Raw genomic sequence first — 18,155 nt, 5'->3', positions numbered from 1 at the left:
TCCAAGGACCGTTGGGCAAAGGTGTTGGTAAATGAGTAGTTTTCCCAGTTAATGGCAGGGTAGTTAAAATCACCCAGTATTAGGGTGTTTGGTTCTATCTTAATATTTTCCAGTATGTTTAAAAAGGTGTAGTGAGAATCTTGGGGTATGGTGGGGGATCTGTAGCAAGCTACAATTTGGATTGCAGTCTTATCTAGTGTTAGTTGCACCTGGAGAATTTCAGATGCATTGTGTTGGGCAACTAGCCTGGTGATGTGAATATCCTTGGTGAATATTGACACTCCTCCACCTTTATTGTTTCGGTCCTGGTTTGGTGGCCGAAAAGTGTGGTAAGTGTTGTAGCCTGGTATTGCAGGGGTGCTCAATGTAGCCTTGAACCAGGTCTCAGTTACTGCACAGATATCGATGTTCTCCATTTTTAGGAGTGCCTTGAGAGAGTGCATTTTGAGGTTTAGACTTCTAGCATTGAGTAGCATTACCTTCAGATTTTGCATGCTTGTACCTTTTACGGTGGTTGTTTTGTCCTTTGAACTTTGCCTAAAAAAGGCACTATAGAGGTGGCAAGAGCCTTAGCCAGTAACCTGAATCCCAGGGGTGACCGGTGCAGACCATCTCTGGCAAAGCATCATGGTCTGTCGATCATGTTGTCCCAGGCCGACAGATACTGGATCCCCTTTAAATGACATCAGAAGCTTGCCAATTGTTGAAGTCAATCATTTTGTCCTTATATTGTGGTATCATTCTGGGCAAAGGCAGGATGCTACTCAGGGCTAGGGTCATACCTGCCTGGGCCACATGATCCGAGAACTCTTCCATGTCTCTTTTCATGTAGTCCAGGGAGGCATGTCTCAAGTCATTCACTACAACATGGACAATGACAGAGTCATATTTGTACTTGTTGTGGAGTGACTTGAGTGCATGCGTTATGTGTTGGATCCTGTCACCAGACAGGCAGCTGACTGTAATTTTCTCCTTGTTCAACCTGGTGAGTGGGACATCAGTGTGCTGGACTATAGAGTCACCTATGACTAAAGTGTTAGGTACGTTGTCGTGCCTTAGGGGCTGTTGCTGGGTGGCACACTGGTGTTGTAAACTATGTCACACTTTGGTTGTGATTGGTGTTTGTTTGCGTTTCAGCTTTAGATGTCCTTGTTGCTTGGGCATGTTACAGTTAACGGCCTCTGCATATGTGGATTTAGTGTTGCTATATGTGTGTGTTGGTGGTGTGGGTTTAGAAGGGCTATGTGTTGCTTGAGGTGTAGTGTGGGTGTTAACCTTCTCCTCTTGACTGTCTAGCACAATCTTGGGTAGAGAGAACTTTGCTTCAATTTTGGCTATGTAAGTGCATCTCTCACAGGTTGTAGTGTTGGGTGGTAGGAGGAGAGGGTTGTCTGTGTACATGAGGCAATTGCTGCATTGCCCCAGTATGCCAAGATTCACCAGGTGGACAGGAGAAATCACCGGAAGCTGACCCTTGGACATGCCTGGTTTGGTGCTTTTTTTTATGTATATAAAGTACAGGAGCTGTTTTCCCTTACCTTAGCAAGGTACTTTGCAATTATAGGCTGTTTAGTGCCTACTATTAATTTCTCTTTATTAACAAGGAGAGTTGAGTGCTTGTATCAGTTTAAGGCTTCCTAGTGCTTTCCAGCAGGTATTAGAGCAAGTGCTAGTCACAGGGATGCTTAACAGTAAGATGAAAAAAATTGCACACTGCAGTGTGCACTAGAGAAGTTAGACGTGAAAGTAGGTAACTTAAGTTTTACCTGTTTAAAAAGTTAAGGTTTAGTGGAGAGTTACTATTTTTAAAACAGCAAGATGGATTGAAAGTGGTCACTTTTGTATTCTGGTACTATGGAATACAGTAGGATGGCCAATAAATTTAAATAGTTGAAGGGGAATCATTCAACAACTATCATTGTTTATGGTCCCCTGATAAGGAAGCATAAGACATGGCCTCAGTGGAATGGTATGTCCCACCTTGTATAGCAATGCAAACCATCCTAGGATTTTTTTTTTATTCTGTAGCCCCGACATGACATGATATATCAGGAAAAAAAAATTCCCATTTCAAAGTTGTACTGTGGAAATGTGGTATGTGAGAGACTCCATTTTCATGGTGTGACAATTTGATAGAACTAATATGAAAGAGGCAAGTCTATACAGTTATACAATACAGGGGTGGGAGAGCAAGACATGACCACTCCTACAGAGATTCAGAAGCAGGACTAAGGGAAGAGGGTTACTACAGAAGATACAATAAGGGTAAGAATCTCTCTCTGTCTGGTAAAGAAGGAAATAAAGAAAAAAACAACCTTTGTAGCCCTTTTTCAGTACAGAGTATTGTCATTTAGATTACAAGGATTTTGCTATCACCTTTTAGGACTAATCTATAAAATATTAAAGCTTCATTCTCAATATGCTACTCCATACAAAGATGCCATGGCCATCCATTCAGAGGACTGGAAATCACGCTTACTCAAATTGCAGGGTGTATTCAAGTCTACATGACAGGCAGACTTGACTGTGAATGCCAAGACAGGTAAATTCAGCATGGTGGTAATTTCATCATGGGGGAAGTTATAAGTGATAAGACTTCAAATGAAAAACAGAAGCCATAAAATATTGGGCCTATATACCTAACTGCTAGACAAATCAAGGATTTTCTTAGAGGATCAGGTTACTACAAAACAGTTGTGCTTGATTTTGAGAGTGTTGCCTGCTCTTTGCATGGTGTCATAAAATGAAAAGTTCCTATCAAAGTATTATGGCTTTTTGAGGCAAATAGAGCACTGAACTAGCCAAAATATTGTGTTTTGAGACAATGTTAGTGACTCCTGACATTATTAAAGAAGTTAACAAGTACACAGATGCATCAGAGGTAAGTTTGGGAAAAGTGTTGTTCCAAGATATTCAAGGTCAGGAACACCCTTGTGTGATACAACAACAGAAAATTAAGTAATGCTGATAATGATGCTTATACAGAAAGAGATTGTAATCTGGACATTCTGTTCACTGAAATACAATTCATTCGTTAGACACTTCACGTTGGCAAATGATTATACCACATTACACTGGTTATCAACCAACAAGGTGATAACACAACGTTGTACTTCTGTGCACTATATCATTAATAATTGCAGTGCACAATACACTATAAGCTTGGCTTGACTACAGAAATACCAAAGGGTTGTTGACGTACCACCACTGCTAGTCCAGAGAGTTTGTTTTTTTTGGGGGGGGGGGGTAAGAGGGGTGTAATTGTAATATCTTGTACATGGAAAAATGTGGGATGTGAACTGTATAAAGGGCATGTGTGTTTGTGCTTGAAAACTTTCTCACACCAATTCATTCAGGCTGTCCGCTGTACCAATTGACAATGTCTACTCTGCACTGTGTATGAAACTACCTACACTCAAGGCAAATCAGGAAGTTCTTCAGTCAAATGCTCTCCATGGGGTAAAGCAGCCGCTTTACAAGATTCATGGGAATTCAGCAACCCAGTATGAGGCTTAATGAAGATGTGGTCTGAGACAACCTCAGGAAAAGATGTTCTGTCTGGTTGATGAAAGCAAAAGAAAAGACTAACATTGTCGTAGTTACATTTTCATCAGAATCTGATAGGAGAGGCTTTCAAAAAAACTGGTTGCATGGACCTAAAAAGTTTATCTCAAAGTGGTGTTTGAAATGTATGAACATTATATTACACCATTTACTGTAGTCCTTATTTTACTTTCAAATGTTTTGGAAATAATTCTCAAGAAATAACATACAATAGTACACACACACACACACACACACACACACACACACACACACACACACACACACACACACACCTATAGATAGATAGATAGATAGATAGATAGATAGATAGATAGATAGATAGATAAATAGACAGATAGATAGATAGATAGATTGTATGTATGTGTGTATGTGTTTATCATTATAGACTGATATTACATATGATGTCATTGTATCCTAGAACCTCCTGTTCCATCATTTCTCAGCAATTGTGTCTTGGCTCAAATTGCTGATGTGCTGTGCTTTTTTTTTTTTTTGGTAAAGTAAAGATGGAATGCACATATATCCTCACTTACCATAGTATGTGCATACTCATTAACAGCTATAGCTACAATCTTTTTTATTTGATTTATATTTATGCTCTTTGTTTTTAGTCAATAGTATTTTAGGCCATCAAACTGATTTCTAGTTTCTCTGCTTGCCATTTGAGAGAAAATAATAGCCAGAGTATATTTTCTGTACAGGGCTACTAGTTGTAGGTAGACATCTTACAATGGGTAATGCTACCTTTAAAATGAGCATGCAGTTATGAACAACCAATCATTATGATTTTGGAAAAGTAATCACTTGCTATATATCAAAACAAAATACAGTCTGTTTCTGAAGAAAGTTAATGTTTAATTTATTCTGACTGAAAAGGTGAAGCTTAGTACAGGAAAGAGACAATTGTATTTTTTACTATTAGGCTCCTCCATTATGGACTGATATGCATTTGTTAAATGGGAATGTCCATCAAGGAAATATCATTTTTTTATATTTATGTGAAGGAAAGCTCCATAAACCACAGAGGAATTTGTTTTATACACTATAATGCACTGATCACATCGACACTCAGATATCAATGAGATCAAAGTAAACAGATGATATGAATAAAGAAAATCAGACAGCCAAACAGAATTAAAAACAATGATTGCAGACATAATTACATAAACAATAAGTGAACAAAATAAAGCACTAACTGACAAATACAATCAAGCTATTAGTGGATGACAAATGGAAGCAGCACAGATATGAATGCTGACACACTACAGGTAAGATGCTGTGTTCAAGGCAATGACGTAAGGACCACTGAAATATATGATGATTTGAAAAGTAAGACAAAAGGATGACAGAAGAACCCAATGAAAGTAAAGTATCATGATAAAAGATAAAGAAAAACAGAAGCCGTGTCTACTAAATAACTGTGATTTTTTGAACTATGCTATAAAAAGGAAAGAATATAGGATATTAAATTACTCTGCAATTGTAAATTGAATTACATTAAACATTGCACTCTTTAGCTTGTCTAAATGCTTGTTTATATGGGAATTTTGTTTCAAAGCTTAGCTTTGGAAACAGAATGTTCAGAGCCACCATCATATCTTTTAAATTTGGGAGCAGAAACTTTAAGATATTCAAAGCTCTCACTAGTTTAGTGTCTGTATAATATTGCCAGACCAAGCATGGACAGTTCATAAGTTTAAAGTATGTGTAGGAAAATTTAATTAGTTTTGAGTAAAATCCTGATTAAGCTTAAGCCAGCTAAAGCTATAAATTCAGTGGTGAGTCCTACCTTGATGACCTGTATCAAAGCTAACTGCTGTATTTTATACTTATTCCAATTTTTGATGAAAGTAAGGTTGTGGCCTATTTGGAGATGAACATACAGGAGAAATGGCAAAATGCATGGGTTTCCAATAGAAAGATGAGCAGTGTCACCAAAGATGGATTTGCATTATATAAATTGTCATGGTTTTAGCCATTACTGGCAAATTATGCTCTTGCATGCCAGACTTGACCTGGATGCAAAATGTGCATCTAAGGAGGCAGAGGAGATTGAACTTGTTCTGATAATAACACGTCAGACTATATAATATTTTCAGACTGTATAGCCTATGTTGGAGGAAAATCCTGAAGTGAAACATTATGGACAGAACAGGCTCTGCATGAGAAAAGTACATATTTTGTTTTTGCTGACTTAAGATACAAATCTGATGGTGAAAACCAGGCCTGATGGGTATTGAAACTGTGGTGTAGATGCATGTTTGATAATGACAGTTGGTGCTTATCATAGACTCACACTACACATATAGACCATACAACTTGGTCACTAAGGGAACAAGGGTATCACATGACTAGACTTATAAAGGCCCTAGGGCCAATAGCCTAGTAATCTCCTATGAACCTATGCCAAATGCACTGATTGGCTGGTCAGCTAAAATAATAATGGAATCAACGGCATATTGTACACGTTTGATTTACCCCACTGATTGACATACTACTACCAAGATTATTAAACATGAAGGGACCCATTATAGAATAAAATAAAACACAAACATTGAGACGATTGAAAGCAGACTTCCTTCTCACAGTTTGTACTCACTCAAATAATCTTGCAACTGAGTAGCACTAGAGATGAGTCGGGAATGGGAAAATGTTCCTTTGCTTGGAGTGCCATGCAGTAAGAAATGCTTTGAAGGTTAAGGTGTATATCACCATAGCTATCGTACTTTAGTAAACAGCAAATGTAGTCTTTTACAGTAAAGTGGCTGTATCACACCCATAGTAGAGTCAGAAATCATTACTGGACCATGATGCAATGCTTATGTATATTACACGCTGGAGGTGGAATAAATGAACGGGTACCTATCAAAACATCTATTCTTCATAACATCTAAACTCAAAACATCAAGACCATCACATCTAAACTTCAAAACATCTAAAACTCATAACATCGCATCTTAAAACATTAAAAACTACAAAGCAACTATAAATAACATCCCACACACTGTTTACTATGTTTATGCATGGGGGCAAGCCCACCAGCACCCCCCACACCCCCCATAAATTAAATATACCAACTCCAAGGTTGCACTACAGTGGGGTTAGGAAATTAACTTTTCCCCCACTGTAGTGCAACCCTGGAGTTGGTATATTTAATTTACGGGGGGTGTGGGGGCAGAGACCCTCACATGGGCGGTGCAGGGGGGCTTGCCCCCCTGCATAAACATAGTAAAAACTCTGTGGGATGTTATTTATAGTTGCTTTGTAGTTTTCAATGTTTTGAGATTCGATGTTATGAGTTGAAGATGTTCTGAAGTTTAAATGTTATGGTCTTGATGTTTTGAGTTTAGATATTATGAAGAGTAGATGTTTTGATAGGTAACCAAGTGAACACACTTCAAGAACTTCAGGAAATTGTGGTAACTGAGCAATAGGCCTAAAGCTGCTCACTGCAACGTTTGAGCCACCATTATAAACAGGTATACTAAGGATATGTTTCAAGAAGGTGGGAGTTTACCTCTCATTATTACAATTATCTGTTCAAATGTGGATAGGGGTAAGGAAATGTTTCTGCAGTGAATTATAGTGAAAGGTCATCACTTTCAAGAAGTCCTGGTTTCGTTTTACTTTTTTAATGAAGTTGAACAGTAGAGCAGCGAGCACCTTTTTCAGATTAACTCCATTGGGTATGAGATGGGAAGACTCATTACTGGAAGTATTACTACTGCTAGTGAAACTTTTTTCAAGATTAAATCTCTTTAGTGAGCAATAAATAAGATAGATAAAAAAAAACAAAGGCCAAATACGACATGAAGTACATGATAATGAAATACAACTGATTCATACATATCTTTGAGCAATCAAATGAAAAATGTTATATTTAAGTATGAAAAATTAGAAGGAATTACCAGTATAAACTAACATCTGAAGCACTAAATGGGCTTATAGAAAACATGTAACAGTGAATTGCAATAATATCTTCACTAACGTTGTTTTGAAATATGATATTTTCATATTTTTAAATAAGAGAACTTTTAAAGATTTTGTCTGTCTAGATAAAACAGAATAAAAATGGCAATATTCATGTCATAGTTCCATACTTAAATGAGAACTAGATCATTAATCCCAGCTTGTAGCTAAGCTTATGAATCTATTTATGTCAATCCATATGGAAAAGTTTCCAGCAAAAGAAAATAACTAATAGTATGGCAATCACATTTCTTGTCCAGCAATAAGTAAGTTTAGTAATAATTCAAAACCATAGGTTTGATACCCAATTAGTAAAGCTTAACACCCTGTGTAGTGTTCTCTAGTGAGTGGACTCTGCCTTGAGAATGTTGGTAATGCCAAATGTGCAGTAGTGTCTGTCTTTGCTTGTTACTATAACATAACAACATGGAATGGCAGAAGTGGGGCCTGCAATGGTGCCCGAGCTAATACAGAGTGCGAGAAAGGGAATTTTGTTGGATTTCTGATCATTGGACTCCTTGAATGCGGTGGTGGTTAGAGTGATGGAACATGGAAAAGGAGCTGGTTTGGATGTTGGTCTATGGTGTAGACAGAAAGGAAGACATGCTAGTTGCTGGCGATGGTGTGGTCAGTGAGGCTAGTCAGGTCTGCAAGTAGAGGTGACAGATAGACTGTGGTCAGAGAGGGTTGGAAAGAGGATTGTTTGACTAGAAGTTGATATGGATGGTTGGGACTATAGTGCCGGTCGACTGCAGGCAGTGGCAGTTGCACTGATGGTGGAGAAAAAAAAAAACTATTTTAGATAATGTTGATCTTTGGTTGGCTCTTTGTTGTTGTGTTATTGTCATTTACCATTTACTGTTTACTGTTACATGTAGTTGTGTTGTGATGTTGTTATTGTGCATGAGTTTGGAGGAATGTAATTTCATTCAGCTGTACTTGGTATGGTTGAATGACAATAAAGTTTGCTTTTCTTAGTACACAGAGTAATGTGAGAAGCACAAGAAATTCAGTGGATTATTTCTGATAAAAATGAATAAGATGACATTCCCAAACAACAGAGAAATAATGAGCACTCCTAAATGTACACATCTAGGAGACATTTTCCCTACCTCATTCTAGCCAAGGTTTCTGTTGATCTTTGGCATGTGCATGCTAATTTGTACAAAGTACAAAGCCTGATCACACTGGAACATCATTGTAAAAAAAAAACAGAGGAGACCATCCAGCCATTCTTGCTCAGTAATACGAGTTTTAATAATAGCCACCAATTTGCATCTGTGTGTGGTAAATATAGTTCATAGGTTCATAGGTTCATATATTCATACTAGGCTATCTGCTCTAGGGCATTTATAAGCCTAGCCAGAGTGTGTTTGGCTTTCGCCACCCATTTTAAATTAATTTTGCTATGCCCATTTTCGAGGTTAGTATACTGTGCCTCTGTCTAACAGTGACACAGAAGTGATACATGGGGTAAACCTACAATCTCCCATCCACTCATCAAGATTCCTCTTGAAGAGAGTCAATGAGGGACTCTGCCTAACCTGGACTGGGATTTTATTCCATAGTGAAGGGAGCCTCTGGGTTATGAATCTGTCCCTCCAGCATGTCCTATTTATTTCAGTGCTGAGGTTCAAGTCTCTCGAGCGCATGGCTCGATGGGATTTGGATTTTCTGAGATGCAGCATGTCCATTAATTCCGGGTTGGACATGGCTTTATACGTCAGGCACAGATCGCCTCTGAGCAGGCAGTATGCCACTGAGTAGAGCTGGAGTTTGTTTAACCGGGCAGCATATGGCATTTGTTTGAGCCCTTTGATCCTCTTGGTGAGGTACTTTTGGGGTCTTTCCAGTTTCTGCAGGTGTCTGGTAAGGTACATTCCAAAAGGGGCATTGTACTCAATTATGGGCCTGATGCGGGATGAGTAAAGAGGCACGATGATCTCCCCTGATCTAGATGTGAATCCCTTCATGATTAGGTGGGCTATATAAAATGTTTTTCTAACCACTTTGGCCATGTGGTTGTCAAATGAGAGATTGCTATCAACTTGGGTCCCCAGGTCCCTAATTTCTTCTTCTGTACTTAATGGATTACCACCTATGTGGTAATTTGTGGGCACTTTGTTTTTGCCAAAGGGGATGACTATACACTTTTTGGCATTTAGCTTAAGGCCATGGTTCTGGCACCAGTTGTCTGTTTCTATGAGGCCCTTTTGGTGGATGCTTGTGTTGGCTGGAGAGTCGATTATGGCACCCAGTTTGCAGTCATCTGCGAACTTGGTCAGCCACAGTCCTTCCGTGTTGGCCTGTACCTCCGAGAAATATATACCGAACAAGAGAGGTCCCAGGACTGAGCCTTGTGGGACGCCACTTGTAACTGGTTTGGAGTCTGACATGGCTCCAGCAATTCTAACCATGTGGGTTCTGTCCTTGAGCCAGTTTGCAACCCATCTAGTGACATAGGGGTTTATATTTAAGCTGGTGAGCTTATCTATAATGCCAGAGTGGGGTACTGTATCGAAGGCTTTTGCGAGGTCCAGGTAGGCTGTGTGGACCACCTTCCCCTCGTCAATGGCCTTGCTGACTGTTTCAAAGAAATCGACCAGGTTTAAGAGGCAGGATCTGCCCTTAACAAAGCTGAACTGGGCAGGATCCAGTGTCTATAGGTCCCCAATATCTTTATTTATGAGGTCCATGATGATCCTTTCCATAGCTTTGCAGACCAAGCTAGTCAGGCTTATGGGTCGATAGTTTCCAGGATCCATTGAGGCACCACCTTTGTGGAGAGGGACCACTGTTGCTGTACGCCACTCTTTGGGTACTTATCCTGTAGTAAGGCTGAGATTGAATAGTGCATAATTAATACCCAAAACCTTATAAAGTAGTTTTACACTTGCTGCTGTATTCACCTTATTGGATTTCTACTTAATGCTTTCACTTAAGCACACTAGTCAGTCACTTTGTTGACCTTTTAAACAAGGTCTCCAATGGCATGTTGCAATTGCAAGTATTGCCACAAAATAACACTTTAATGAGACAAACTTGGAAGGCAATCCTATCGATTTCTATATCCTAGGTGTCCTTAATAGTCATGATTCCTACACATAGCCATTGTTCCCAAAATAAGCCCATGCTATCTCATTTAATAAGCAGATTTACCAAGCGCCTCGTTTCTAAATTGTGTGTCTATTATCATCAGCTTCTTTGACTCCAATCCTTTATACTCTATCTACAAGTAAATTCTCCCAAGTTCCAGATTTAACTTTAGTGGTTGGATGATTAATTCTCATTACAATAAGTTCAATTTTCCACCAAACTGACTTGTGGAAACAAAAAGAAATCGGCTCGCGGTAGAATATGGCCCTCTTAATAATATCAGACCTACAACTATGCCATAGTACTTAATAGACGATAAAATTCCTTTTACTTTAGGGAAATTTTTTTTTTCATGTGAATTTTAGAAGTACCTAAACTTATCGCAAATTGGCAATGATTCTTTGGAGTTTCTCAAGAAGTCTTGAAAATGTAGCTTAGGGAATATGTCTTGGAATATTGATATCATTTTCCAAGCAAAATTTTAGTTTTTACAATTTGAATATTATTCAGAAAAATAATCCATTCTTTATTCCAAATAGCAATATTGCATTTCATTGGTGATTAATGATGGTGAGACTGAGTTCCACCAATTTTGCCATGCAGATTGAAATTTCAGATTTCTCTTATGTCATCATCGCCCTTGACATTACCTCAAACAGATATATGAATGAGTTTTATATGGCTCTCACACATATTCCTGTCTTGTGTATTGAAAAAGGGCTTAATTTATATGTAAAAAATATAGCAACACTGTTGTATTTGGTAGAGAAAAAAATATATAGTATTGACAATACCCCCACTTCAAAATGAAAATGCAGTAAGATAACTGGGAAGCTGGTTTAATAATTCACTCTTTGACTACCATGTTGCAAAAGTTGTCACTACTTTTACTTGATGCAGATGATCACTGGGGTAATATAACCCAGATTAAAAAAGGTTATTGCCACCTTGCATTCATCATACCTCTCAACTACACATTTTCTCAGAATGTCCATTTTTTGTCTCATGTTTTTGGTCTATTCCTTCTAAAATTTGTGGCTTTCTGGAAAATCATCGGGATGATCTGAGGATAGAAGTCACTAAATAATGACATACATTTGAGTTTCAGACTTCAAATCCTTCAGACAATGTTTATTAATAAAAACCCTGTTACTCTAGCAACTTTCTAAGTTTATAACAACAATATTTAAAATCTGTCCCTATTTTTGGGCCTTTGTCCCCCATTTTATCAGGCTTTGTCCAGATTTCTTGCAGCAAGAGGTTGAGAGGTATACATTCAGTACTGATCAGACCCAATACAGAATACATTGCCCCCTGTGGGTGCACCTTCCCAGACATATCAATACTAGAAAACATCCCGGAGGTTACTAAGAAAGGAAATAAAAAGTATAAAATCCCTAAACAATCAGAAAATACTGGAAGCCTTGTCCCTCTTTTCTGTATCTTATAGGCTTTTCAAAGACTTATGCCTTGGTTTTAAATCAGTCAGTGACCCAGTAATCCAGAATCTTTAGTGCCATCATAAATCAAACAGTCACACAAATATCATAGCAAGAAATCTAAATCTACTTCAGCAGGCAGTTAAACAAGGTGGAGAGGCAGACTTATTATACAGCATATCCCTTACCTCTTGAATAAACTCCCCATGCAAATAAATTTGTAATAGATTATTTTACTTCAAATAGGTCGTGGATAATTATATGGGTATTCATAAATTCACCCTAGATGGAACTGGAAAAGTCCTCCTTGAGAAATTAGGTGCAGTTTTAGGTGGAAACTGCCAAGGCATAATGTCATCAACACTCACTAGTCCTGAACTTCCTGTGATGCCTCTGACTTCTAATAGTAAGGTAAAAACATAGTTGTGGGGGAAAATTGGCAACCTGATATAATTCCCTATGGGTACTTTAAGGGATAAATCTTTTTCATGTTGACCGTAAGCCCTGAGACTCTAACAAAATGGTCCAATGCTGTGAATATTGACTAATTATTTTCTCATGGGTTCAACGACCGAATCAAACAATCATACTCAAACCAATATGAGACCACTACTTGTTGTTCAAATGACTTAACATGCTCTATAGTCATCATTTTCATTAATGAATAATCTGTTGACAGGACTTCTAAAGAGAATAGTGTGCTTCCATGTTGATTGACCCTTTGTAAATGAAAGCTGAGAGGATATTGTTGGAGAAAACTATCCCCCAGATTTAATAAATTCCATGAAGGCATTGTGTAGAGTCTACATGGAAGTTACCGTGTCCATGTACGTGGTTCCTCCTCAGCAGAGCACCATGCATATTAATGATGACACGTTGCCGAGGGTGAGCTGTGGAACACGGTTATTGAATCTGTGTAGGGAATGTGTCACTTACTGTGTCCACAGATGAGTAACACACCCCCTGCACTGTCCAAGTGCATGATATCAATGTATTTAATATATATTTTTTAAAAAGTTGCACGGCATGGCATGCAGCAATTGACGTGTGCCAGACATTTAAAAATGGAAACTGGATGCATTCAATTTTTGATTCAAAGGTCAAATTTAAGCATGGCGTAGCAGTTTTGTGCAGCATGACATGGTGCTTAGCATTGCTTAAAAGTGGCTCAGAGGTATATGTAAAAGTATAACAGTATTCATGATATCCACATAGCCAAGTGGATAGAGTTATGGTCTTATGTGGAGTAGTTGCAGGGTTTGAATACATGGGAAATTAAGTAATTGTTTTCAAAATATAAATTATGTTAATTCTTTTTAAATCATGATCTGTTGCACTCAGCTAAGCTCTGCTACGCCTTGCTAAGCCATGATAAGCTCTGCTTAAGCAACGTCTGTTTAGGCACTCTTGGCAGTTCTTGACACCACATGGCTGTGCTTAGCTAGTTTGTGCACGACTAAGCACTACTAAGCATTGCCATTATAAGCACTGCTCAGCTCAGCTGCGCTGGGTTGCATGGTGCCAAGCAACACGACGCATTTTTAAAAATTGCCCAATGGTGTGTAAAGGTGGGAAAACAGGATATATTAAGAGCAACAGGTGGGAAGATAGCATAACCAGTTGGAGTTTGACCTGTGCAGGAACTATGGCAGGCATTGGAGAGGGTGCCCACTTCCGGGTGCAGTGGTAGGGCGTTCAGGAGTCCAGGGTCATGTTTGGACTCCTGGTGAAAGACCATGTAAACCAACTGCTGCATAGGCAGCTCATGGGCTCAGAGTGCAAGGTAGAGGCCTGGAACCAGCTGGCACATGATCTCACCAGTGCTACAGGTACCTCCTACACAGGTGAGCAGGTTGTTACCACTATGATCACCTAAAGCGTTGGAAAGGAGATCTTCTGGACACCTGGGTCTGGGAAGCTTGGGCTGGGAATGCCCCGCAAGTTTGTAAGTACTGTTAGCATTGCTTTACCAATACCTAATCTGAATGTTTGATAGACATGTATGCATAATGGTGTGCTTCTCTCCCCTATGGCTGCAGAGGATAGAGCTTGCAACCTAGAGGCACATGCTGGGCGCATGGCTGGGCTGTGCTATTAGTGTAGTGAGTACAGATTCATTTGCAATCTATAGTCAAATAAGCAAAAAATAGTAAAGCATTAACTGCCAATAGGCACATACAGTAATGATTTGTGTATTGCAATGGATGTGGATGTGGATGTGGATGTAGGCCTGTACTGCAATAAGTGATTACTGCCAACTGCAGTACAATAAACAGGGAAGAGAAAAGCATTGACCCTGATAATGTAAATGAAATAAAGTTTCTAGTGCAATAATTATGGAATTACAGCTGTATTACAACAGCTGCATTATACCAACTGTTATGCAATAAAGGCTCAAAACTATACCATTAACTGCATGAAGGAACCCCTAATAAATCTGGGTTGTGCCATATGTGTGTAATTCGTCCTGTTTTGCATGAAATTGATTATGGCAACTGCTTTGAAATAAAAACATTAAAGAATACCACTACCTTCCTCAAGGTAAAGCTAATAAAGTGTTTTATGCCATAAAAGATTCAGAGCTGTAGTACAAGAAATCCATTATGACACCTGTTCTGCAGTAACATCTGAGGCAATACCATTAACACCCAAGGTATATTGTGTGTATCAGGATTGTCTTGTTTTAACCATTGCATTTCAGTTATATGCATTCATGCTCTGAGGTACGGTGCTGCAGGCAAGTATGACAGTGTAATAGCTGTAGACTGCAAATATACTATCTGTAACTGTATATAGATTAGCTTGCCAACCCAGTCATCTGATATGGTTTGTAGACTTCACAGATATGTCCACCCACTAACAGTATATTGTGCATACCTGCAATCTATGTAGTAATGTATAGTTTACCTAGTATCTCTGTCATGCATGAATTAAATGCATGTGTGCTCAACTGTCACTGCAGTCTAGTATAAAACTGTAGCACTATTATCACGTCATATTTTGTTTCCAGGGAGTTCTAGGCAACTATCAGTCAGTAGTCAGCAGTGGCTCAGTATCTCAGTTTGTTAAATGCTCTGTCTCAAGTACATTTTGCCAAACACAGACCAGGGTTAGAATCCAGTGCCATGTAGTAATAAATATTACTGAATCAGTTTTGTATTGATGACAGATGTTCTCTCCACAGGTAATACAGGTAAATGTGTGAAGTAGCCCTTATTATGAGTAAATAGTGTGTGTGTTCAGATGTAACAGACTGTTTATTGACCAGGAATGTGATAAGACTTCATAAAATAAAGACAAAAAGTATAATAGTAATAAAATAAATAAAATGTGTAATCTTGGTATGGCTGTATGCCTGGAGAGTCTGTGAAAGTTTGCTGAAGTTCTATTCCATGCCTGCCAAGAATGGCATTAAACAATTTACAGTAAAGTAAAATGAGCATGTTTAAAGAAAAATGAGTATGTTTAAAGATAAAATGAACATCTTTAAAGTAAATTGAATATGTTTAAAGCAAAAATGGCCATGTTTTGAGTGAAACGAGTACAATAAAAGTATGTTGGGCATGAAAAGGGCTTAAACAAGCAAAACAAATATAATAAGGGCAAAAAGGGCACATTAAGCAAAAATAAAGCAAGGAGACTGGATGTGTTTTGGTAAAGTGCTATGTTTTTGCATAACTATGACTTTGTGTTCTATCAAGGGCATAACTAAAGTTATTTAATGTAACTCAATGTGTGTAAAAGTGCTTACAGTGTGTGCTTATTACTGTGCATGTATTTCAAAGAGTTTATTATGTGCAAAGTGCAACTATTTCATGAGATACAGTCAAAGTATAGCCATTTCAAAAAGTTTCTTGTGCTGGGCATGTCTATTCACTAAGTGCCACCATTACATAGTGTTTCTTGCACTGTAAAGAGTTGCATAACAAGGTACTGCCATTTTGGGGACATTTCAGTGTGCTGTACGCAGTTATTCACAAAGTGCAACTACTTCGAAATGCTATTGAGTTTTGGGTAAGAGAGGTCTAGTTTATTTACATTGTGCAGTTATTTGATATGCTTCTTACACTGATAAGAGGTGATTTATTGAAAAACAATATTACAAGAGTATAATTTGCCTGAGCATTATTTCACTCACATTGTAAATTTGTTTGAAATGTTTCTTAAAATGATGATAAATTACTTTAGCATTGCACCTGAGAAGTTTATTTCACAAAGTCCAATTATTCAAAGGTACTGCGAGTTTGTTCATTGGCATTATTTCGTAAAGACCAAAAGGTATAAATGCAGAAGCACAAAGTCATTGGATAAAGTTACAATACTGGCACAAGTTTCTGGCATATATGCACGAGGGTATGTTTTTGCTTATTCGCAAAACCCTTCACTGGTATGTGTTAATACGGCAGATGGATTTCGAAAGCCTCTACCACTTGTGTTTGATCAGAATACTGCAGAGAATTGGAGACTACTTGAGCAAGAGTAGGATATTTTCATACAAGCAGCTTATGCAGATAGAGATGCATGGACCAAGGCATTAATTTTGTTAAACTTATCTGGTCAGAGGCCATAGAAAGAGAGTGTTCATTTGTGTATGCACGTGCAGTATATGAAGGAGAAGGTGAAGACTGTCATATTTTTGTGCAGGCTGAATCAAGAGAAGACCCAGGGTGTTTGAAGTGCAAGTTCAGGGAAATGTGTAACCCCTAGACAAATATTACATTAGAGAGACATTTGTTTTACACGTGAGATCAGAAACCAGGGGAAATTTGTAGCTTATATAATTGATCTGAGAAACAAAGCTAAGATATGTCAGTTTGGTGACATAAAATATGAGCTGATAAAGGACAGGCTTGTGTGTGGTACTGGCAGAGCTGCCGTGAGAAAGATTTTATTTTGTGACAGTGATTTAACATTGCGTAAAGCCATAGAGCATTGACAAATCCATGACGTGACAGAAAAACACACAAGTATGGTTGTGAATGACAAGAGTGTGGTTTCAGTTGATTCCAGAGCAAATGTAGATAGTATGCAACACATGGCAAACAAAAGTAGGCCCAAGCACATGGCAGCTACGAAGTATCCATGGAAGACACGTAGATTTCCAGTAAGTTCTAGGAGAGGAGCACACTCAGTGCAGTAGAAGCATGAATCAGCAAAACCAAGTCCATCTTTACTGTTAACTGCAGCAACTGTGGTGCAAATCATGAGTCTAAAAGATAGACGTGCTTAGCATTTGGTCAGCAATGTTACAAGTGTAAAAAATAGAACCACTTCCAAAAGTTTTGTAAATCAAGTAAGCCTCACACAGTTGTAAAGAAAGGTCACTCACAGAAGGAAGTTGATCAAGTAGAGCCAAAGCAGACAGCTTTCTGTGTAGATGGTGTATCAGTGCTTGATGACAGAGTTGATGCAGTGAATTTATTAACAAGAAGCTAAGTGTTTTGTGCTGTCCAGATTAATGGAAAATCCACAGAGCTTAAAGTACACACTGGTTCAAAGTGTAATGTTATATCAGCAGACACATTTGCTAGAGTGAGAACTAATGAATAACTCAATGTAACCAGTAGTGCAAGACTTGTTCTTTATGGTGGTGAAGAAATTCATACCGATGGTTCAGTGATAATTTTATGTTATTTGGCCGAGAGCTGTTACAACTTCTTATTCTATGTAGTCCGAAGACCAGTGCAATCTTTACTGGGTTCATAGGTTCATAGGTAGGTACTAGGCTATCTGCCCTAGGGCATTTATAAGCCTAGCCAGAATGTGTTGGCTTTCGCCACCCTTTTAAACTAGATTCCTGAGCCTCTGTCCAGCAGAGCCACAGAAGTGATCCCAGGTGCAAATTTATGATTTCCCATCCACTCATCAAGATTTCTCTTGAAAAGGGTCAGCAAGGAGCTTTGCCTAACATGAACTGGGATTCGATTCTAGAGCGTGGGAAGCCTTTGGGATATGAATCTATCCCTCCAGCATGTCCTATTTATTGTTGTGCTGAGATTTAAGTCCATGGAGCGTGTAGCTCTAATGGATTTGGCTTTCTTAAGGTAAAGCATGTCCATCAATTCTGGGTTAGACATGGCCTTA

This window comes from Protopterus annectens, chromosome 8.part1, assembly GCF_019279795.1.
Source record: "Protopterus annectens isolate FY-2018-M chromosome 8.part1, PAN1.0, whole genome shotgun sequence".
Taxonomy (NCBI): Eukaryota; Metazoa; Chordata; order Ceratodontiformes; family Protopteridae; genus Protopterus; species Protopterus annectens.
This window is presented reverse-complemented; position numbering follows the sequence as displayed.